This window comes from Mustela erminea, chromosome 6 (genome assembly GCF_009829155.1).
Source record: "Mustela erminea isolate mMusErm1 chromosome 6, mMusErm1.Pri, whole genome shotgun sequence".
NCBI classification, from domain to species: domain Eukaryota; kingdom Metazoa; phylum Chordata; class Mammalia; order Carnivora; family Mustelidae; genus Mustela; species Mustela erminea.
In genome coordinates this window covers 144962431-144984659 of record NC_045619.1, presented here as the reverse complement: position 1 = coordinate 144984659, position 22229 = coordinate 144962431, and the positions used below count along the sequence as shown (strand labels likewise).

The window sequence follows — 22229 nt, the reverse complement described above, 5'->3', positions numbered from 1 at the left end:
ACGTGACGTCTGTCCATACCCGTCCGCCTGTCGCTGAGGCTTAGTCAACCGTACGTCGGGATGTTCTCTCGCTAGATGCACAGCTACCAACGAAAACGAGAGAAGCCGTTTCTCCTTGCACAGATTTGTGCTGCTTCTGCCCAGCGGATCCTGGGCGGTCCCGTAATCCTGGCGGCCCCGCGTGTGCGTGCTTGAGCCGGGGAGCCTGGCGCCTCCCTGCCGTTCTCTCTGACGACCGCAGTAACGAGACCTCCCAAGCCGGTTCCCGGTTCTGCTCACCCGCACCCTGACGGCCGCCCGGGCGCGGCAGCTCGGCGGGCGCACGGCGGCGCGGGGCCCGGCCCACCCGGAGCGGACGTGGGCCCGCATCGCCCCCGGCCCCGCAGGTCCGAGCCCGACGATGCTGCGAGCGCCGGGAGCTTTGTGCGCTCGGCTCCCGGCTCCCGCGCGCCCGCACGTACGTAGCCTTCACGTGTGTGCCGCTATCGGGTGCATGTGTGCGGATGTAGGAATATGCTGAAGCCGATTCGGAGTCGGGCGCCGAGGACAGGACGGAGGGAAGGTGGGTGTGGGCGTGCGCGGCGCCGGCCCGGCCGGGAGGGAGCCGGAGCCCGCGGCCCGCACCCCGCGCCCGCACCCCGCGCCCGCGGCGCCGCCGGCCCGGCCACACAATAAAGTCCGGGGGCGGGCGGGCGGGCGGAGGTGCAGGAGGCCGGGCCGGGCGAGCGGCCGCCCCGCGCACACACCGCCATGTGAGCGGCGCCGCGGCCTCGCAGGACGCAAACTTTCCCCGGCGGCGGCGGCGGCGGCGGCCCAACTTCCCGCCCCGGGCCCCGGGCCTGCCGCGCGGCGCGGAGACCCCGTAAGTGCGGGCGGCGCCCGGCCCCCCGCGCCCCCGGCCGGCAGCCGGGCCACCGCCTTCCCTCCCTCCCGGGCGGGCGCGCGCGGGTCTCGGGTTGTCAACATGGCGCCCCTGAAGCGCGGAGCCGGGGAGGGCGGCGGGGAGCCGGGGCGTCCGGGCGGGGGCCGGGCCGGGCGGGGCGGGGGGCCGGAGCGGAGGCCGGGCCCGCGGGGGCGCCGCCGGGGAGCCCGCGGAGGGGGCCGGGAGGCGGGGAGGCGGCGCGGAGGCCGGGAGGCGGGGAGCGCCCTCCCCCCGCGCGCCCCGCAGGCCTGGGCCCGGGCGGCGGCGGCGGCGGCGGCGGGAAGGAGGCGGCGCGGCGGCGGGGCCGGGCGCGGAGGGGGAGGGCCGGGCGCGGCGGCGGCGGCGGCGGCGGCGGCGAGGACCGGAGCATAATGGTGGGAGACTCGGCCGCGGCGGGCGCGGGGCGCGGGCGGGGGCGTCCGAACGGCGGCGCCGTCGCTTTGTGGAGCCCGGCCCGGCTGCAGCGTCTCCGGCCGCCGGCGCGGTGCGCTCGCCGCCCGCCCTCCCGCCAGCCGCCCCGCGCGGCCCGCCGGGCTTTGTGTCGGCGCGCGGGGGCGGCGGGGCCTGCGGGGGTCCCGCCCGCGCCCCCTCGCCCGCGGCGGGCCCGGGAGGGGCGGGCCGGAGGCGGCGGCGGCGGAGGACGAGGACCGCGCGGGGCCTGCTCGGGCCGGAAGCCGGGGAGTCGCGTGAGCGCCGCCCGCCGGGCCGGCCCTTCCCGCGCGGCCAGGCCTGGGGCCCGCGGGTCGGGGTCCGCCGGAACGCGGCCCTGTGAGTGGGGGAGGGCGGGGGCGCGGGCGCCGGCGTGGCTCGCTGTGGGAGGGCGGCGGCCGCGGCCGGGCAGGGCGGTCCGCGGGCACCCAGGCGGGGCCCGTTGCGCGTCCCCTGGGGCCGGGCTCGGCGGCGGCGCGGCCTGCGCCTCCTCAACAGGTCCTCGCGGGGCCTCGGCGCGCGGTGCGGAGCGGAGCGGAGCGGCGGGGCCGCGGCCGCGGGGCTCCTGGGCAGGCCCGGGCCCCCCGCTTCCACGTGCACGGCCGCTGGCGGTGCGCGCGGGGCCCGGGGGCGGCTGGGGTCCGGGGGGTCCGGGGGGCGCCTCGCAGGTGCCAGGAGGCCAGTGCGGGGGCGGCGGCCAGCGCGCTGGAGCGGCCATTGGGCTCCCCCGAGGTTTGGGTCCTGGGTGCTTGGGTGCCCCGCATCCCCCCCCCCCCCAGCCTGCTGGAAAACAGTGTTGAAAAGCAGAAAGTGAAACGCTAACTTGTTTTCGTTTCAGCTGAGACACGGAGTAGTTGTAGCTGCTAATCGTGGGATGCGGAACCTTTTCAGGTCCGGGGGGGTGGTCCTCGATTCTAATTCACGGTTGGAAGTTAGCAGGGAGACAGTCTTGCTGGTGCTTCAGAAAGTTTCAGTGCTTTTTGGGAAGCAAGGTCACCTTTGTGATTTTTCTGAGTTCTCATTTGTACAGTAAGGAGCTGGACTACGAATTTGTGTTGAGGCGTGTTACTGTCCGCGTCTTTGGCCGACTGCCGCAGGTTACGCGGATTATTTTGGGAGACTCTCTATAAGATGGCTAGGCTGGAGAATCCAAGACCAGAAGATGTGGGATGTGATTGTGACAGAATGAATACGGGTTGTTATCCTTGCTTAAAAACTCTACCTGCGGTTAACAGGGTCTCTGTCTTTCACATGGTACTTTTGCCCGTAGATGTTGTGCAGGTGAAAACTGAGACTCCCTTTTACATTCTGTAAAGTGGGCAATTCATTTTTGCAGTTACCGGTTATAAGGTGTTTAAATACACACATTTGTAGTTGCTTTACAAAGAAACATCACTGGACATGCTAACGTTCGCTCCGGAGCTCACCCTGAGTATTCCCGGGACATGGTTCTATCAGGGCTTTGGATGTCCTTTTGCTCGGGTGTTTCCTTGAACTGACACGTGTTTCTGTCAACTCTAACCCTTTTGTAATTCTGCCCCCTTTCCTTCAGGGGTGGTTCAAAATCGTGCGTAATAGAGACACTTATACCCTTTGGCATATTTGAGACATGAATCGAAATGAAGAATTTTAGCATTTGTGTTAGAGGTATCACTTGCTGTCCTAATAATGCCTCAAGAGGTAAACCTCTGGTTGTCCTGTGTTCTCTCCCTACCTTTACCTTCCTTCCGCTGAATTTTGATGGGAGACATCATTTAAGCAAAGAGGTCGTATCTGGGGGGGAAATCGAGTCAAGGGTCAGACTTGACCTTATGGTAGTTAAAAACTTTTCACTGTTTGGAAACCTTAACTTGCACTTAACACTGACTTTTTTAAAACAGGGTGATTCGATTTTTTTTGTCCTTTAGATTAGAGAGGGAGCACATAGCAAATGACTTGGAAGACGGACGGCTTAGGTCTGAGTCTCTTCCCTGTCATTCACCAGCAAAGGCACAGCGGCAGATTACTTAAGCTCCCCGTGCCTGGTCTCCGTGTCCTATCTGGAAAACAAGGACAGTAACTACCAACTTCATAGGGCTATGGATGCATGGGTCACTATTAGACTGATTCGGTTCCGTTGAATCCGATTCATTTGGGTTGATGATTGAAACGTGCGTGGAAAGGAGCGGCCCTCTGAAATTGCAGCATGGAATGCTTATGCGTGCCTTGGTTACTAATTAGTGTGTGTCGGAGCATACCTCTGACTCCTCCGTGTGTTCACGTTCCTTATCCCGGAGTTAGAAAATAAGCATTTGTTACATTCCTCCAGACTTATTTACTGGAAGCAGTTTTTAGGATCTTTTTGTCATTACTTTTTTTGCTTTTATTCTCTTTATGGGTAAAATACATGTAACAACATTTACAGTTTTAATTCTAAAATGTATTGTCTCGTGGTATTCAGTAAGTTCACACTGCTCTGCAGAAATCATCAGCATCCGTCTCTGGAGCTCTTTTCATTTTGTAAGACTTAAACTCCCTACTTTGTAGCACCCGGTCTCTCTTCCTCCTTCCCCCGGGGCCCCGCGCCCACCGATCATGACCTGGGATCTTGATGAAGAGTCTGGGTAACTGAAGCGGGTAGTGTAAGAGTTCTTATTTTACCATTGGGTATCAGCGAATCTTCTCTTTTCCCACTTTGTCATCAGGTTCTATGTTTTGCATTTACTTAAGCAGGAAGACTTTCTGAAAAAGGAATCACTGCTTGTCCCCTTATTTTGATCATTGTAAAATTCATAATCCCTCACCAATGATTTTTCTAGGAATTTTGACAAAAAATAACGGGTTTGAGTTTAATTTCTACCTGTATTTCTTGCACAACAACTTTGAGTTACTTTTTTGCAGTGGCATTGTTAAAATTTCAGAACGACTTAAATCTGCTCCGGTGCAGTGATTATGTGGAGATTGGTAGTGATCTGAAAGTCCTCTGTTTCTTCAGTGGTCTGTCCTTTGGTCTTGGTTTTTTGAAACGTTTTGGTATTCAGGAGTTAGTAACATAAATGTGTACCACATAGTGTATGTGCACCGGCTCTTCGCCATTGTGCAAAGCTCTTCACATATGCTGTTGCACTGTTAGGAACCCTGCGCGTCATCATCTTAAGAGCACAGCATTCTTCCTTTGAGTTGTGGAAGACCCCCCCTCCCCGCACACCTCCATCCGGACACACACTCTGCGAAGTGCACCGGCTAGTAGCTTTGTGATAGAACTTGCTCTGTAGAACCTAAGAGTTTGAAGAGTCCTCTGATAGGAGGTAAAGTGATAGAAACAAAGTTTAATGGGATGGACATAAAAATAAGTCTAAAATCCAAGAGTATGTTTTGTTTTTGTTTTTTTAATAATCAACTCTTAGCTATAGTATTATTTTTTAAGATTTTATATATTTATTTGACAAATCACAAATAGGCAGAGAGGCAGGCAGAGAGAGAGAGGGTGAAGCTGACTCCCCGCTGAGCAGAGAGCCCGATATGGGACTCGATCTCAGGACCCTGAGATCGTGACCTGAGCCAAAGGCAGAGGCTTAACCCACTGAGCCCCCCAGGCGCCCTTAGCTGTAGTATTTTACACACCTTGTACCACCTTAAGGGAAAACCTCATTGCACTATGTGTGCCTGTTAATAATTTTCTACTCAGAAAATTCTTAAGAAGTTACTTAGTTTTATTGTGAAAATGCTGTATAATACCTAATGTGCCAAGTCATTTACAAGGGCAAATAGTCTGTATATTGGACATTAAAAAAAATTGTGTAGTTCATTATGTATTGGTAGGGACATTTAGGAAATTGTTAGATATAGATACTTAAATTTGTAAAATTGAAGTAAATATCTTTGTGGAACTAGGAAATATTTAGACATTTAACTAATCTTTCATTGTACTTTTTAATGATATTTTCTTTTTGATAGCTAAAAGGCTAAATATTTGCCTAACTTTACATGAAATTAAATTAATGGAATACTGTTAAATCCACATTTTAAAGACATCATATGGCTTGTCTGTTCAGATGAGAGAAGTCTGATTAGCAGATCCTGTTATGTTGGAAAGCTGTGTATTGATGAAAACTTGTGTGGTGTTTTATTTATTTTGGAAACTGAATAATATTTGTAGTACATTAACTAGTTTTGTTTTAAATCAATGCTTTTGTCATTCGTTACTCTGTAATTACTGATGCATAAGATTACCTTAAAGTATTGTGTTTTCTTTTACTAGGTACAGTATGTTTTAATACCTTGAGTTCATTCATTAAACATTGTTATTTATAGAAACTACTGTGTACGAGACACTTGCCAGTTAACAGTTACTGAAACAAGGGAGTGTGGCAGAAGAAAGTGTGCAAGTGCCGTGGGACAGTGTGTGTGAGTTACACTATATTGCTTTTAAATCATGAATACTTTTGAGGGTTTACACTGATTTTTTTTCTTTTTTAAAATCTGTTCATTTTAGAGAGAGAGAGTACAGTGGGAAGGAAGGGCAGTGGGAGAGAGGGGTCGAGAGACAGGCAGACTCCCTGCTCAGCATGAGGGTCGGGGGGTAGATCTCAGGACCCTGAGATCATGACCTGAGCTGAAATCAGGTCAGACCGTTAATTGGTTAAATCACCCAGATGCCCCTTAACACTGATTTCAAATTTATTCTGATTAGTCACTTTGTGATTTTATTAAGCTTGCTACTAAAAACAACTTTATTGTGATTAATAATTTTTTATGTCCAGATGTTATCTAAACATTTAAGTGACATGTAGACCCACTTAAGATTTTTAATATTTTCTCAGTTTAACTTATATGTTAAGCAAATCTAAAATATAAAGAGAGAAGAATCTTCTTCACTACTTAGGTATTTATTGTGTAAACACAAAAGAAATATATGCATAAAATTTTTAATGGATATGTTGAGAGCTTGTCTCCTAATACTAATTCTCACAGTTGGTAATAAAAAATGCTAAGTTTTTTAAAACCAGGAAGATACTGTCATTTATAGGAAGAGAATCTGTCATAAGTACATTTTAACTTGTATCCATATTAGGTCCCTTGAGAAGCTTGCCTGAGAAGCAGTTCCAGAAAGCTGGGTTTCTTTGTAAACATCTTGTTTGAGGCAGTACAATTTTTTTAAAAAGGGGTCACTTAGTGGGGCGCCTGGGTAGCTCAGTGGGTTAAACGTCTGCCTTTATCTTAGGTCGTGGTCTCAGGTCCTGGGATCAAGCCCTGCATCAGGCTCTCTGCTTGGTGGGGACTCTCTCTCCCTCAGCCCTTCCCCCTGGTTGTGCGAGCTCATATGCGCGAGTGCGCTCTCTCTCTCTCAAAAAAGTAAAATCTTAAGAAAAAGGGGCAGGTGTCAGTGAGCACCTGCTCTACCCGGCAGTTGTGTTCTTGCTTTAATTTTTGCAACAGCCCCATGAGGGGACTATTACTGCGGTAAGATGATGGGATGAGTTACGTTGTTACAACAGTTGTGAGTATCTATAGTTTACAAGACCATGGACCAGAGGGTTCAGTGAGCGGTGCGGGAGGTCGCACCGAATAAATACCTGATCAAGTGGGTTTTGAGTTCAGGTGCACGGCTAGCACGCCTGTATTTTACTTGGCTGCTGTTTCCCTCAAACCCAGCAGCTACCGGGTCTTTGTACTGATGTATCTGCGTCCTCCAGTGTGCATTTATAATGCTGCCAGAGCACAGAGTAGTAAAAGAATGTAACTATGTCTGCTCTCCTTGCAAGAACTAGGAGGTGGGAAGAGAGGAGTCCTAGGTACCTCCTGTCAGATCATCCAAATGCAGAGTTCCTACTGTCGTTTCCCTGGTAACAACAGCTCGCGATCTAAGGGCAGCAAGCCTTGGTGGTCGGCTCTTTGTCCTACGGCTACTCTGGGCAGCCCGCAGTGAAGGGAACTTGGCACAGGTGTTGGGGAACCTACGGTCTCCATCTTGATCCTCAGGTATACAAGAGAAAGGGGAGCATTTTCAGGATAAAGTCCAGCCCTGGAGTGTTGTTGCTGAATTAGGGGAGGGCATTGTCTTGAGGAAGCTTTTAGCATTCTTTTTGCTGAGTGAGTTCAGCTTGGGTGGAAGTAGCTGATTTCTTGAAAGTAGCTCTGAGTGCTGAGGCTTCAGAGTTCAGTAGGTGTTTCCTGTTCCCTAAAATAAACGAATGTGAGTGGCGTACGGCGGAGAGAGACGAAGTGAGCTGTAGCGCTCGGACCCGGACCCCTGCTGCTCCTCCGAAGGGATGCTGGGATGGGGTGTTAAGTCCGGTTTTCTGATTTAATAGTTGTGGCAAGATTTTTAAGAAGTTTTTAATGGAGGGTAGACACGGCGAAGGCTCTGGGTGGGGAAACTGTCTCATCTCAAAACCTATTGTGAAGTTCTCAGGCTTCTTGTAGGTTCTTGATTTATCTGCCTGTTGGTGGTTTTTCTGTCTCTGAGCACCTGAGGAATGGTATCTGGGAGAACACATCCTGAGTCTGCGGTTGCGCATCTACTTTCACTGCTCCGTCCTTCCAGTAGGAACAACTGAGATTAATTTATTTGCGATTTCCGCTGATATGGCATTTAAAGGATTTTTCAGGCATTTTACTAATCATTAGCGGTGGTGTCTTTTTAGATTATGGAGGATCTAACGTTCAAGGTGATTCATTTCTCTTTTGTACTTTTTTTTTTTTTTAAGATTTTTTTTTTTATTTTCGAGAGAGACAGCATGAGTGGGAGGGGCAGAGAGTACTAAAGTAGACTCTGCGCTGAGCTGGGAGCCTGATGCAGGCTCTGTCCCAGGACCCCAGGACCGTGACCGAAGCCGGGATCAGGAGTTGGACGGTGAACTGACTGGGCCCCCCGGGCACCTCTTTCTTTTGGACTTGTAATTTAACATTTCTTATGTTTAAAAAAAATCACATTTAATATATAACATAAAAATACTGTTGTCTTTTATTTTGAAATGCCTTCTTTTACTCTTCTGCACACCTAAATTCTAGATACACATAATCTTAGGAAGCCTCTGCTTGTGATGTGTATTCATGTTGGATTGTTTCAGATAAGAAACTTTGGTTCGAGTCATTAGAAAGTTAAATTTTCTTTTCTTTTTCTTATTTATTTATTTATTTATTTATTTGACAGAGAGCACAATTCAGCACAGAGCAGGCAGAGAGAGGGGGAAGCAGGCTCCCTGCCAAGCAGAGATCCCGATGCGGGGCTCGATCCCAGGACCCTGAGATCATGACCTGAGCCGAAGGCAGAGGCTTTAACCCACTGAGCCACGCAGGTGCCCCTAAATTTTATTTTCTGAGGGTTACTGGGTGCAGCGTTCAGTCTCTGTTACTTTCAGATGACTTAAGTTGAGCAACCACTAGGCCAGTTCCAAGCTGGGCCGTCTCCCGGTAGTTGGTTCCGCAGAAGCCAGGATGTGTAGCTCGCGGGCTTGATAGGGGAGGCAGTGGCCCGGGCAGCCTCCGCCTGTGCTGGTTGCCAGTGCCGGCACAGCCCCGTCCACACTTTGTCTCCTGCTGCTGTCGGTCCTCTGGCTTTTTCTACTTGTCCCTCATGTGACAAACACAGCTTTTACACTGTGTCCTCACATTTTCTAACCTGTACACAGTAGTCTGGGTTTTAGATTATTAGATATATTCGAAAGCTGTAGGACTTCCCGCTGTTTAAATTGCATTTTACATGGAGTGGCTTTTTTTTTTTTTTTTAAGATTCTATTTATTAGAGCACGAGTAGGGGAGGGGGCAGTGGGAGAGGAAGAAGCAGACTCTTGCTGAGTGTGGAGCCCCCAGGCCCTGGGATCATGACCTGAGCTGAAGGCAGACGCTTCACTGACTGAGCCCCGCCAAGGGCCCCTACATGGAGTGTTCTTGGGAAGTTCACCGTGAAGAGCAGCATGGGAAGCAGTGGGTGGGCGTCAGCAGTAGGAGGTGGTATTTGTTCGTAAGTCAAGGTTCCATTTCCTAGAAGGGGTCTCAGTACTGGAGATAATAGGGTCACAGGAAGTTGACTTACGGGGAGCCGTGGAGAGAAGTTTGAATTCTGCCAAATGAAATGCTGACCTGAATGCTGGCCTCCTGCCGCTGGGCAGCCACTGGCTCTGCTTGGGGCCTCTTCCCTGTGCCGTGGCCTGGACCCTTGAGCAGGGAGTGGAGGTCGCCGGGAACCCTCCCCTCTTCCTGCTGGGGATCTGATCACCTGGCCCGCGGGCTGTTCTGGAGTCTGCTCTCTCCTGCTGGCCCCAGTGTAAAACTTACTTCAGCCGGTAATTCTGTTGACCCTTTCAATAGTGATTTATTTTATTTTATTTTTTTAAGATTTTATTTATTTATTTGAAAGAGAGAGAAAGAGAGAGCAGGTCAGCGGGAGAAGCAGGTTCCCCATGGAGCTGGGAGCCTGATGCGGGACTCGATCCCAGGACTCCAGGTCCTGACCTGAGCCCGAGGCCGACACTTAACCCACTGAGCCACCCAGGCACCCTAGTGATGTGTTTTTTAATGTGCCAGTAGGACTGGTTGTATTTTAACACTGTAACGTTTGCTTGGGCATCCACCTCCAGTGCTGGCGTCAGCTCAGAATGTATTGTCTCTGGGCATTTTTGTTCTTGGCCGAGTTTCATCTTCTGCACCTTACTGCCGACCCTCGGTGATCTGTCCCCTCCGTTCAGCTGCTTTGGCCTCTGCTAGTTCTTGTATTGCTTGTTACTGAAGCGCTCCCCTGGGGTCATCTTCCAGGTTCCAGGCCTGGGAGCCCTAAGTGAAATCCCTGCGTGGTGGCGAGGGTAGGCGAGAACCTGCTTTCTGGCCTTGCTGCCTGCGCGGCGGAGGTGCCGCACACTCGTGTGGCCCCAGATCCTCCTGATCGCTCCCGTCTACTCATCTTCTACTGCCCAGCGCGGCGGACTTGCCTGAGCGAGAGAGCGCCTGTGCGGGGCGTCTGTGCCTGGGCTCTGCAGACAGTCCTGCCCTCCGCATGTCCTTCCAGACACAGCAGCCCAGGCGGTCAGCACACATCGGGGAAATGTAACGAGACCACGCCTTCTCCTGCCGTTTTCTCGAGATTACAGGAAACACATTGTAACCAAATTAAAACTTGAAGTACTTTAGAAACAGACATTGTATTAAAGTAACAGGAGTTTGGCAGTTTAGCTGTGGGAAGTGCCAGGTTTGTTGGCAGGCTTTGTCAGTGTCTGCGTTGCCATACACTGTGCCGTGGGAGTTGGGCAAGGTTCCGGTCGCTTCCCTGTGTCATCAAAGAGTTAATACGTTTTCACAGCCGGTGCACACGCTGATGCGTGTACCGCATCCGTTCCTCGAAGACCGTACAGGAAACACGTGCGGACTGTGTGTTACTCAGTCCTTCTCGGAGGTCAGACGTCCCCATCATGCTGCTCACATCTACTTCCGTCGGTTCTGAAGACAGAATGCTGATTTGTCCTTATTCAAGCTTCACGTTTGCCAGGACACAGTCTGCAAGTTATGACAAATCCTCTTTCAAAAAAAATGCGAGAAATTAACCCTTCTGGTGGACTTCGCGCGGGCTGGTGTGTCGCCGTGTAATAAATGAGGGGCCACTTGGCGGTGATTTCCAGCACAAACATCGTGTGCCCTAATTCGTAGATTTTTAAGTTCCTGAAAGACCGTGATCGTGTCATTTTCCCGGATGAGCGGGAGGTCCTGAGAGGAGCACACGTGGTGGAGCCGTGTGCCTTCTGCCCACGGCACCTCCGCCCTGGGCCTGTCTGCCTGCAGATACAGTGGACGCTTTGCTTTTCTTCAGATCCAGCCTTCACTGTTTGCGTTACAAAGTCATAAAAATGACTATTTAAAGCATTTCAAAAGTAAAGATGACATTTTATTACAGTTGATTATTTCTCTTCACCATAGTCCTGTGTGCTGTCTGGTCGCCGCAAACACTGAATTCCCCAAACGGGACCCTTTGCCTCTGGGGGAAATACTGGCTTATGTTCCTGCCAGCCCTCTGGTCACATCTTAGTGACCCAAAATGCCGTTTCCATGCTACAGGGCCATTAGCTAAAATCTCTGTAAAAAAGCCAGTCTCAGTGCTGAAAATGTGTTCTCCGTAACCCTTTAATTGCATAAAATTGCCTGCAGATTTAACCTTTTAGGGCTGCGTGTCCCTTTTTGAAACCCACCAGCCAGCCAGCACTGGCTGAGGAGGAGTCGGTGTTGTCCCCACCGCAGGTGCCGGGATTGTAGACCGCCCTGGCTGGCAGCCTCCGAACGGTGCTGTCCACGACACTTTTTGATCTGTTATCCTCTCTGGGTCCACGAATGTTGCTGCATTTCCATCTTCTGTGGACTGTAGAAGTTCCTTTAGCACTTTCCAGACTGGCTTCAGGCACAAATGGGTGCATCTTCTCCCTGGTCCTGGGTGAAGGCCCGGTAACCAAAACCCGGTGCCTGAACTATGCGGGCTTGACACCCGTGAGACCACCGCGGGCTGCTGGGCTCAGCATGGCATTTCAGCACCGCGCTGGGCCCATTCACACCAGGAGATCACCAGCATGCAGCACAGAAATGCGAAAAATGTGGCAGTAGGTCGCCTGCAGAAAGACAGTGTTGACAGTGAGCGGGAAGAGAGGCAGCCCAAGGTTCCCCTGCAGCTGGGACACAGCCGGCACCGTGTCCTGTCCCAAGCGATGGCCTGGATTTTAGCAAGCAGGTGAATTCACAAACGTGCGATCTGCACATAATGAGAATCCGTGCTGATTTTCGTGTTTGTATCTTTTAGTTCATCCGAAACTTCACAGCTACACGTGAAGTATGAGAAATTTGCTCTTATTTTGACTTCTGTTAATTAGATACTTTTCCCTTCTAGTTTTCTGACTTTAAAGATAGAGAACACAGAGCAGCACTTGTGTATAAGAGGGTAACACATTAAAAAAACAAAAAAACCAAAAAAACAAACTTGAAAACATGTTTGGCCTCCTTGGCAGTCTTAAGCAGATTGACAGGATACAGTGTTTGCACTTGTGGTTTTGGTTGAACGTGAGCAAGAGCAGGGCACCAGGCTGGCCGGAGTCTGCGACTCTTGATCTCAGAGCTGTGAGTTTGAGTCCCACGTTGGGCACAGAGATGCCTGTAAGAAGACCAAAGAATCTAGAAAGGCTAATTCATCCCTGTGTCAGCCGGGACATAAAAACCCTACCCTTCATTCAGAGAAGAGATCCTGTGCTCCTGCGCTGTGCCCTGAGAGGGCGCCCTCGGGGTGCTGGTCTCATATTTGATGGGCAGACATTTAAAAGTTTTTTTAAAGGGAAAGGGAATCTTGAGAAACGTGCCTACTGAAAGAGGGGAGTGTGTCGGTGACAGGTGAGCAGGGAGGGGACAGACCGTTCCATAGTCAACTCCATACATTTAAGGTGCATGACTGGTGTGTAAAGTACGTTTGCTCCCCGTGGACCTGCGGCAGCATCTGCAGACAGGAGGGCCCAGTGCTGACTCTCCTGACAGCCCCCACAGCACAGACCTCGGGTGCGTGAGAGGGTCTGAGGTTGGGATCGCCGGGGCAGGACAGGCAGGTGTCCGTGTGCGTGCCGACGGCCCTGGCTCAGCGGGAGAATGCGTGTGTGTGCTCTCTCTGCTCGGTTGAAGCAGGAACTGTGTGTCACCTTGCTTTAAGGACATTTTAATGCTTAAAAAAATTACTTGGAAGACTTACACATCTTTAAATTTTTAAAAGTTTTTAGGTTCCAGTGTAGTTAACATACAATGTCATATTAGTTTCAGGTACCAAAGGTAAAGATTCAACAAATCTTATGTGTCTTGTCCTTAAATAAGGATAAACTAAGTATTGTTTCTTAGCATTTTTTCTTTTTACTTACTTTGAGTCTTGCTACAGTAACTTTTCCAAAAGCTTTTTTCATTGTCCTATGATTAATTTCTTAACATAAAACTGGTAATCAGACATATGCATACTGTAGTTGAAAGGCCCTTACTTAAAAAAAACAAAACACCCTAGTGCGCTCACCTTTAGGTAGTGTGAAAACCATAAATTTAGAGGCAAACGAGTAGCTCATATTCCTTTGAGAGCTTTGGTATACTTTGTTCTGCATTTTCATAAATTTCCATGATGTGATTCAGAGTCCTTATTAGTAAAGGCACAAGGAAGTCTGAGTCAAATTAAGAATACAAACAAAAAATACCTTTGTATTAATATTTTAACTTATGTAGGCACAGATCTTTTCGTTGATATTTGAAACTTGGCAGGATGTAATCTTTGGTACTTTTTGCTGGCAGAGGACGGGAGGGTATTACAGAGTTTAAGTTTTCTTAAACTGAACTTTATAACTTATGCTTACTCACTGTTATTTTCTGTTAAGCATTACCTACTATGGGAATGCCTGGGGGGCTCCGTCAGTTGAGCATCTGCCTTCTGCTCAGGTCTTGACCCCGGGGTCCGGCGATTGAGACCCCTGTCAGGCTCCTTGCTCAGTGGGGAGTCGGCACTCCCCCGACCCCCGCTTATGCTCTCTCTGTGACAAATCACATCATAAGCTGCTGTGTACAGTATTGAAGGTTTGCTACTAGGCTTCGGGAGCTTCAGGGAAATAATTTAGATTTTTTCCTTTAAAAGGATTATTTATTGATTGATTGATTTATTGGACAGACAGAGATCACAAGTAGGCAGAGAGGCAGGCAGAGAGAGAGGAGGAAGCAGGCTCCCCGCTGAGCAGAGAGCCCAATGTGGGGCTCGATCCCAGGACCCTGGGATCATAACCTGAGCCGAAGGCAGAGGCTTAACCCACTGAGCCACCCAGGCGTCTCTAGATTTAAAATATATGGCAAGGGCGCCTGGGTGGCTCAGTGGGTTAAGCCGCTGCCTTCGGCTCAGGTCATGATCTCAGGGTCCTGGGATCGAGTCCACCGTCAGGCTCTCTGCTCAGCGGGGAGCCTGCTTCCTCCTCTCTCTCTGCCTGCCTCTCTGCCTACTTGTGATCTCTGTCAAATAAATAAATAAAATCTTTAAGAAAAATAAAATATATGGCAAAATGTTAATTATTGAAGCCTGGCAGTTGGCGTAATTCTACTTTTGTGTCCGGCTCCTCACTTGAGTGAGAGGGCGTGGCCTTTGGGTGCTGTGACTCGTTAAGTGCACAGTTAATTGGTTTCTAGCACATTCTTGAGGTGGTGCTGTCCCTGCGGATTGGCCCATCCTGGATGTTGCCCGTGGGCCGAGGCCCGTGGCCTTCTGTGTGTGCACGTGTCCCCGAGTGCGCCGTGGTGAGGCCGCTGTGTGCTGCTGCGCGGGTCCGCGCCTCCTTCCTTGTCACGGACATGGAGTCGACGTGATGCCGCGTACACGGTGGTACCCGGTGCACCACGTGTGGGTCGGATGCACGGACGTCGCGTGGCAGGGTCACCAACAGCTCCGCGGGCTCAGGGGTCACGGTTTCTCTTGTGTGCTGAGAATGCTGGCCGCGCGGCCTCTCCGCAGCGTTCGGGGTGTGACGCGGGGTCGGTCGCTGCCGTCGCGGCGCTGTGCCTTCGACCCCAGAACCCGGGTGTCTCCCGACTGGACGTTGAGCCCGTGGGACCAGCACCTCGCCGGTTCTCTTTGTCATTTGCTGAGGAAAAGTGCTGGGTGCCGTGCCAACGGCTGTCCCCTCTTCCGAGAAGCTGCTGACTGAGTTGGAGAGTGGCTGCGTCGGCGGACCTACGGGGCACGACCGCTCTGTCTCGGCCGGCACTGGCCGCGGTCCCGCCGCTGGCGTCCGTCTCCGTAGGGGTGTCGGGTGCCGTGTCCCTGTGGCTGCGTCGCGTTTTCCTGATGACCGATGGTGTTGGGCACCGCGTGCTTCCTGCTCACCGGTTGTCTCCGGAGAAGGGTCTCCTCACGTCCTGACTTCTGTTCCTGTGATTGCCCATGTGTGAGTTCGGTTGTCTTTTTAACAAATTTAAGATTTTTTTTATAAGTCACGCATAGAAGTCTTTCATCAGATATCGGATTTGCAGATACTTGGTCCCTTCTCTGGATTGTCTTTTCGCTTTAGCGATGGTACCTGTGAGGCTCGAAGCTCCCAGTGCACGAACCCCTTCGTCCTGGCGCTGGTGCGCGCTCGCCGGCTCTTCGCACCTGCCGGGCCGGGCCGGGCGCCGCGGGCCGCGTTTCAGCAGGCACCTTGCCGCGGGCGCTGTGGCCGATGGCTCTGAACACACAACATGCGTGAACGTAAAGGCAGAAGTGATTGTGGGGTTACCGCCACCTGCCCTCACGAGGACGCTGTGCCGTCTGGGGGCCCAGCAGCAGGGTCGGAGCGCGGTGACGGCCCCGCAGACACACAGGCTATCGCGAGGCTCTTCCGTTTCTGCGAGTCTGAGAGGCAGGAGATGGTTTATTAAAAGCGAGTGGGTTACTCTTTGGGTGGATTTCTGTGAGCACTTGGGACTAAATCCGAACTTTTTTATCCTGTTCCATTAATCTCTGTCTTTTCGTGTGCTAGTATCCCCTCTATGGTAATTATATTTATTGATAATTAATTATGTGCTCCTGCTACGGCTAGCTGTTTTCCTTTTTATTTTTCCTAATGAAGTTTTATAAAAATGTTTTCTTGCTCCAGAAAAAATAATTTTGAGTATTGTAATTGAAATTGCGTTAGTTCATAAATTAATATAGGAATAATTGGCATTTTGATGATATTGAGTCTTTCTACCCAAGAACATGATCGATCTTTCCATATTCAGTTATACACTTATGTTTTTCAAGAGCATTTTATAATTCTCACCATATTGGTTTCTGTCAGATATTTCAGTTTCTTTTATCTTTTGTTTCTGTAAATGGGATGTATTTTTGTATTCCTTTTAACTTTATTGTTCATGTATATGAAGGCGTTGATTGCCACATGTTACGTTTTTATCCCATTTTTATTAAAGTATTTTGGTTGTAGTTTTGATTAATTTCTCTTGACGTTTCTGGATGCATCGTCACACGGTCTGCGTCGTGAGCAGAGGCCGTGCTGCCCCCCCGGACCCCCAGGCTCTCTTCTTCGGGTGTGCCGGCCGCGTCCCTGCATGGGAGAAGACCCCACTGTAGTACTCAGGAAGCGTGGACGTGGCGAGGACCCATAAGGCTTTATTTTAGCGGAGAATTTTGTAGTATTTCTTCGGTAATGCTGGCTTTGCCGCCACAGACGTGTGTGTGTACAGACAGCATCCCTCGGCTGGTGTTTCCGCGTGAATGGGTGTTAAACTGTCGCGCCCGTTTCCGAGGTGACCGCGTTCTCCTAACTCTTCTCACATTTATTATGTTCATGTGTTTTCCGATGTCGAACCATCACCTCATTCCGGGAAAACGACATTTATTTTAATGTGCCGTTTGGGTCTGCTTGCAAAAATCTTATGTAAGGTTTGTGCAAGGATATCCATGCGTTTACACGTCTTGCTCATTGCTTCTGGTGTAAGTTTTTGTGTTTACGAAGTCGGAGATACTCCCGCTCCGCCGTAAGCCTTCTCATGCGCTCTGCCGTGGACGGCGTGGACGGCGTGGACGGCGTGGATGGCCCGCGTCTGCCTAGGGACAGCGCTTGGTCCCCGGAGCCCCCTGCGTCCTGTGTTCAGTCCTTCCCTGCCGCGGCACCGGGGTCCCGGGTCTTCGTGGTTATTAGTTATCTGCGACGGCGAGTCTCCTCGGTGAAACCCCAGCTGCACTCGCCGATCATTGGAGTACTTCGGAAGTGTGTGTTGACACGGGTTCCCCGGAAGCTCGAAGGCCGCCGCCCGTCGCTTCCCGGCCTGCTCACTGTGGTGGAGAAAGCAGACGCGACCCACGGGGCGGCCTCTCCCCGCGGCGGCGGCGACCTGGAGGCGCTGCTGCCCCCCGGCCCCCGCCGTCCCTGTGCCGGGCACCTCACGGGTCCTCCGCGCCTGCGCCCGGTCCCGCGAGCCTCTCCGGAGTCGCTTGGTGTCACTGGTTGTTCAGAGCGCGTGTCGCCCGTCAGTCTGGCCTCTGGTCTCCTGGTTTGCGTGTCTTGTCTTTTTGTTCTGCCTTACGGGACGTTGCCTCCGCTTCATTTTCTATTCCTTCAAGGGAATGTGTTATTTATCATCCTGAAAGTGTTCTGGGTAGTCAGGTTTGCCCTATTCTGTTTATGGGTTCACAGATGCAGTTCCTTTTCGGGCTGTGGTGATCTTAGATGTGAGGATTTTGAACATCTTTACTATTTCTGCATTTCTGTTTCACCCTCTTCGGGGTGCATGAAATGACTTTCTTTTACCGTGTCTGGCGGTCCTTGCTGTCTGTCCGTATGGAAGGGTGAGGCACTAGCACGCCCGGTGAAACTGTGTAAGGCTGTCGTGTAGGGATATCAGGGCCCAGATGGCTGTTAGGTTTCCTCAAATGCCAGGGTCCAGAGGTCGTTTCTCTGAGGTAATTTAATTCCTCCAGAAAGTTCTCATTTGGGTTCTTGCCTGAGCCTGAGACCAGGTACCTGAAGTTTGTTGATGGGAAGGAGATGCTGGGTATTTACAATTCATGGAGTAGATTTTTTATTTAAACGGCCGTTTGCAGTCTGTGTCTCCGGGCACCCTTCTTGTTACTGGCTGTACTTTCTGGTTCCACATACTCAGAGCCCGTGTCCCGTTTGCTCAGGGATGGGGAAGGGTAGAATCTGACCAGCCGATGGCGCGACAGGTGCGCGAGTCGAATTGCTTCTCCTCCCGTCTGTTACATCAGGCCACTTACTCGGCATCCCCGATGACCCAGTACCGGCCGCTTCCTGTCCCCGCTGCGTCGGGACTTGTAGGCAGGCGGCTGGCTTCTCATCATTACACGCCTCTGTAAATCTGATCTCTGTGTGGCCAGAACATTCGTAGTTCCTCTTTTTCCTGTGTGTGTGTGTGTGTGTGTGTGTGTGTGTGTGTGTGTAGAACACGTTCATCAAAGATGTTGTTTGGTTTTGTTTCTTTTAGAGAAGGGGGTAGAATAAAAAAGTCTCTATTTTGCCATCTAAGGATTATTTTCTTAAATCTGCTTCTGTTGCCACCCCTGCCCTACTCATGCTCACGACCCTCGCAGTGGTTGGAGTGTGGACGTCTTTGCTGGGTGGTTACTCTGCCCTTTGGACCCTGCGTGGTGTGATCTTTGCTTACTTGCCTCTGCACAGTCCAGCCACGGTCCCTTCTGTGTCCCCCTTCCCAGGTTTCCCATCGTGACCTAAAACATGTGTTTGCATGATTGGTTCCTTTTCATCAGTCAGGTCTTACCTCAGGTAGAATCTCCTTAAATTTTCTGGGGGAGTTGGGGTTGGTTAGGTTATGCTGCGGTAACAAGTGACCGCCACATTTCAGTGGCTCAGGAGGACAGTGATTCCTGCTCGTCCGACTCCTCCCTCACAGACTGGCTGGGAGCTCTGCTCTGCACGGTCTTCGTTCTGGGACCTGGGGAGACACTACAGCCACCATCTGGAACGTGGTCATTACCCATGGCATAAAGAAAAAAAGGCACAGCAGATCATAGATTCTAAATCTTCCAAAATAGAATCGGCATAGGTCCTTTTTACTCTGAAGCCATTTGCTAAATCTGGTCCCGTCGCCGATCCTGGTTTTCGGACAGTGGGGAAGTGCGGTCCTGCCAGCGTGGGGACGAGAACTACAAGCATTTGGTGAACAGACACGAAGGACTGCCACGCGACTTGACCAGCCAAAGCAGAGGGAGCTGCAGTAGGCCGGGTTCTCCAGAGAAACAGAACCAGTAGGTTCATGCGTGCCCACAAGTGGAGATATATTGAGACGGCTCTGCTGTGTTTATGGAGGCCCCAAAATCTGGAAGCTGGACACGAGGAAAGCTGGTGCTGTGCTCCCGGCCAAGTCCAAGGGCTTGAAAGCCAGGGGCGCTGATGGTGTAGATCCCTGTCCCAAGTCAGGAGAGGAGATGAGACGGCCACCTTAACAGGCAGGAGGAAAAAGCACTTTCTTCCTTCCTCACCCTTCTGCTCTGACCAGGCCCTCCGAGGATCGGGGGAGGCCCACTCACCATGGGAAGGGAAATCTGCTTTGCTGAGTTCACGGATTCAGGTGTTAATCTCGTTCAGAGACCGTGTCTGGCCGGCCATCCAGGTGCCCGTGGCCTGTGACGCTGACACACAGTTAACCATGCCCAGACCCTCCCCATGTTTCCTTCACAGGACTTGGCACGGTCCTGAATCGTCTCGTTTGTGTGTTTCTTGTCTGCCCCCACCTTCCGAATTGTCCAGAGTGGCCCAAATCGCTGGAGTGGTGCTTGGCAAGGAGCAGGTGCTCAGAGACCTTGGACGCCATGAAAGTACATCCTGAAAGCATTTTCTGTTGAAGAGACTTGATCATAGAGCTGCTTCTCTGTTTTCTTTTATGCCCATTAAACAAAATTAGGCTTTTAGTGCAAACTGCTGTAGACAGCTTGCGGTAGTTTTCTTTAATATCAAAGAATTAATGTTTAGGTATTCAAAATATTTTAGAAAAAGTAGTGAAGAAATCACCTCCCGTCTGCAAAGTAGTGGATGGAGCTGGGGGTATCGTTCTCATCAAAAATAAGTCCGAGAAAGACAGATGCCATGTGACTTCACTCAGGGGGAATTGAAGAAAAAACAAATGAGGAAGGGAAAAAGAGAAAAAACTCTGAACTACAGAGAACACACTGCTGGTCAGCAGCGGGGAGCGGGTGGGGGAAGTGGCTGGTGGGGCGGAAGGCGCACCCGCCACTGCGGAGCGGAGATTCGCTGCATTGTACACCCGAGGCCAACTTGACACCGGGGGACAGAAATTGAAAACTAAAAAAATGATCTCAATAGAAAACAAAATTATGGCAAAAATATAAAGTGTGTGCTTGTAATTTCATAAATTTTGAGTGATGACATCAATTTATATTACTGGTTAAAAAAATTTCCTTGGCTCAACAATATGGAAATGCAAAATTAGGGGTGTTGTCGAAAAGCAAATACTTTCACCTGTTACATATTTTCATGATATACATGTATATCTTTGCCCGTAAGGAGAGAGACACTTGTGTTCTTTTTAATTAGTTTTATGTTACAGAATGTTAAAAAGAAAATCTTTCAGTCTTCTTACTCCTTCAGCCTTTGACCTCTTCCAGTCCTTTCTGTCCCCACAGGGACGAGCAGTTACTCGCTTTACTCCCTTGTGACTGCAGATGACAGCCCTTACGAAAGTTTGTTTCTTCTTTGAATAAAAAATTTTCACATTTTAGAAAGTTCAGGCTTTTTATATTTATGCTAGTGTTGGAAGTGTCAAGTAGTAGACTTAATAGAAGAATTTCTGTACATTAATACTCATTAGAGTTGGACAGAGTCCCACTTTACCTAAAACTGACATTGCTTAGGGCTAAGCAGGAGAACTAGGTTTGGTTTCACACTGCAGTTCCAGAAGTTCTAGGTCAAGGTGATATGCCCATTTTGGGTTTGTTTAATCAGTTGTTGGTAAGCGTTTACAACCCAAATCCCTTTCAGAATTTGATTCTTTGCAGACTTGCATTTTATGACGAGACGTGCAGCAGATGAAGACCTGTGTGCTCGGTGACGTGCGTGCGTGTGTCCAGGCGTGGGGAATGCGCAGAGACATGTCGGTGTAGATAGGGTCGACACAAACATTGTGTCAGTTTGAGCTGCGCAGAAGGAGTTGGTACGTTCATTTATTGTGAAACGATCACCCCAGGAGGTTAACCTCCACCACCCCACAGACATGGTTTTTCTTTGTGATGACAACTTGTAGGGTTTTCTCTCTTTGCAAATACACAAGGAAGTACCGTGAGCCCTGGTTGCTGCGCTGCGCTCTACGGGGTCGGGCGTCTTCGAGCCGGGCAGGCGCGTCTTTGCACCTTTGACTCCTTCAGCCCTTTTGTGTTTCCGAGCTTGTTTTTGAAGCTTCCACAGGAAGTGTGATCGCAGGGTACTCGCCTCTGACCTGTTTCAGGTAGCAGAATGCCCTTAAGGTCTATCCATGTTGTCCCAAATGGCAGGACTTCATTCCAATCTGTTTTTTTAAAGATTTATTCATTTGAGAGAATCTCAAGTAGACTCCATGCCCAGCACGGAGCCCAGACAGTTCTCGATCCCGGGACCCCGAGATCGCAACCCAAGCTGAAACCTGGAGTCGGGTGCTCAAGCAGCGAAGCCGTCCAGCGCCCCTCCCTCCATTTTTATAGCTGGCTCATTTTCCGGGGTGTGTGTGTGTGTGCACGTGTGTGTGCACGTGTGTGTCCCATTTTCTTTACCCATCTTCCGCGGACACACAAATCCTTTCCGTGTCTCGGCTCTTGTAAATAGTGCGGTCGTGAACACGGAGGTGGAGCTGTCTCTGGGACCGCTGTTTTCTTTTACCTCTTTGAGACGGTGCCCTGGCCGAGTGGCCGCAACCTCTCCTCTTCAGAGCGGGGTGTGGGAAGCACCGTGAAGGCCGGTGCGCTGGGCGGAGGTGCGCCTGTGTCGGTGTTCTCGGTTAGGTCGGATTGTTTTCTGTTGGGTTGCATGAATTCTTTATGTATTTTGGAGATTAACCCCAAATCAGATGTCTGATTTGCATCTGTTTCCTCCCGTTTTGTAGTTTGCCTTTTCTTTTCTTTTTCTGGTGGTTTTGTTTGCTGTGCGGGAGCTGTTTTACTTTGAGGTCCTGCTTGTTAATTCCTGCTTTGGTGTCAAATAAAAAAAAAAAATTATTACGAAGGGACCAATGTCTAGGAGCTAAACCTCTATATTTTCTTGTAGGAGTTTTATGGTTTCAGGTCTTGGGTTCAAATCTTGAACCATTTTGAGTTGATTTTTGTGTGTGACGGAAGATGGTGGCTTCTTCTGCGTGTGACTGTCTCACTTCGAGGCTGTCCCTTCACCCTTGTGTATTTTTGGCTCCTTTGCTGTAATTGAGCAAA

At 50.6% G+C, this 22229-nt stretch overlaps 1 protein-coding gene across 4 annotated transcripts in view; it reads left to right on the top strand.

Moving 5' to 3' along the window:
* Positions 1–364: 364 nt before the first annotated feature.
* The window catches only part of ZMYND11 (zinc finger MYND-type containing 11), a 118442-nt gene continuing 96577 nt past the window's right edge, over positions 365–22229 (top strand). The window contains exon 1 of one of the 4 annotated variants that reach the window (XM_032349904.1): positions 365–457. The gene's annotated coding sequence lies outside the window, so the exon portion shown is untranslated. Of the gene's footprint in view, positions 458–478; positions 563–745; positions 863–22229 lie in introns of those variants that run through there. The other 3 variants (XM_032349905.1, XM_032349906.1, XM_032349903.1) reach the window with 3 other exon arrangements.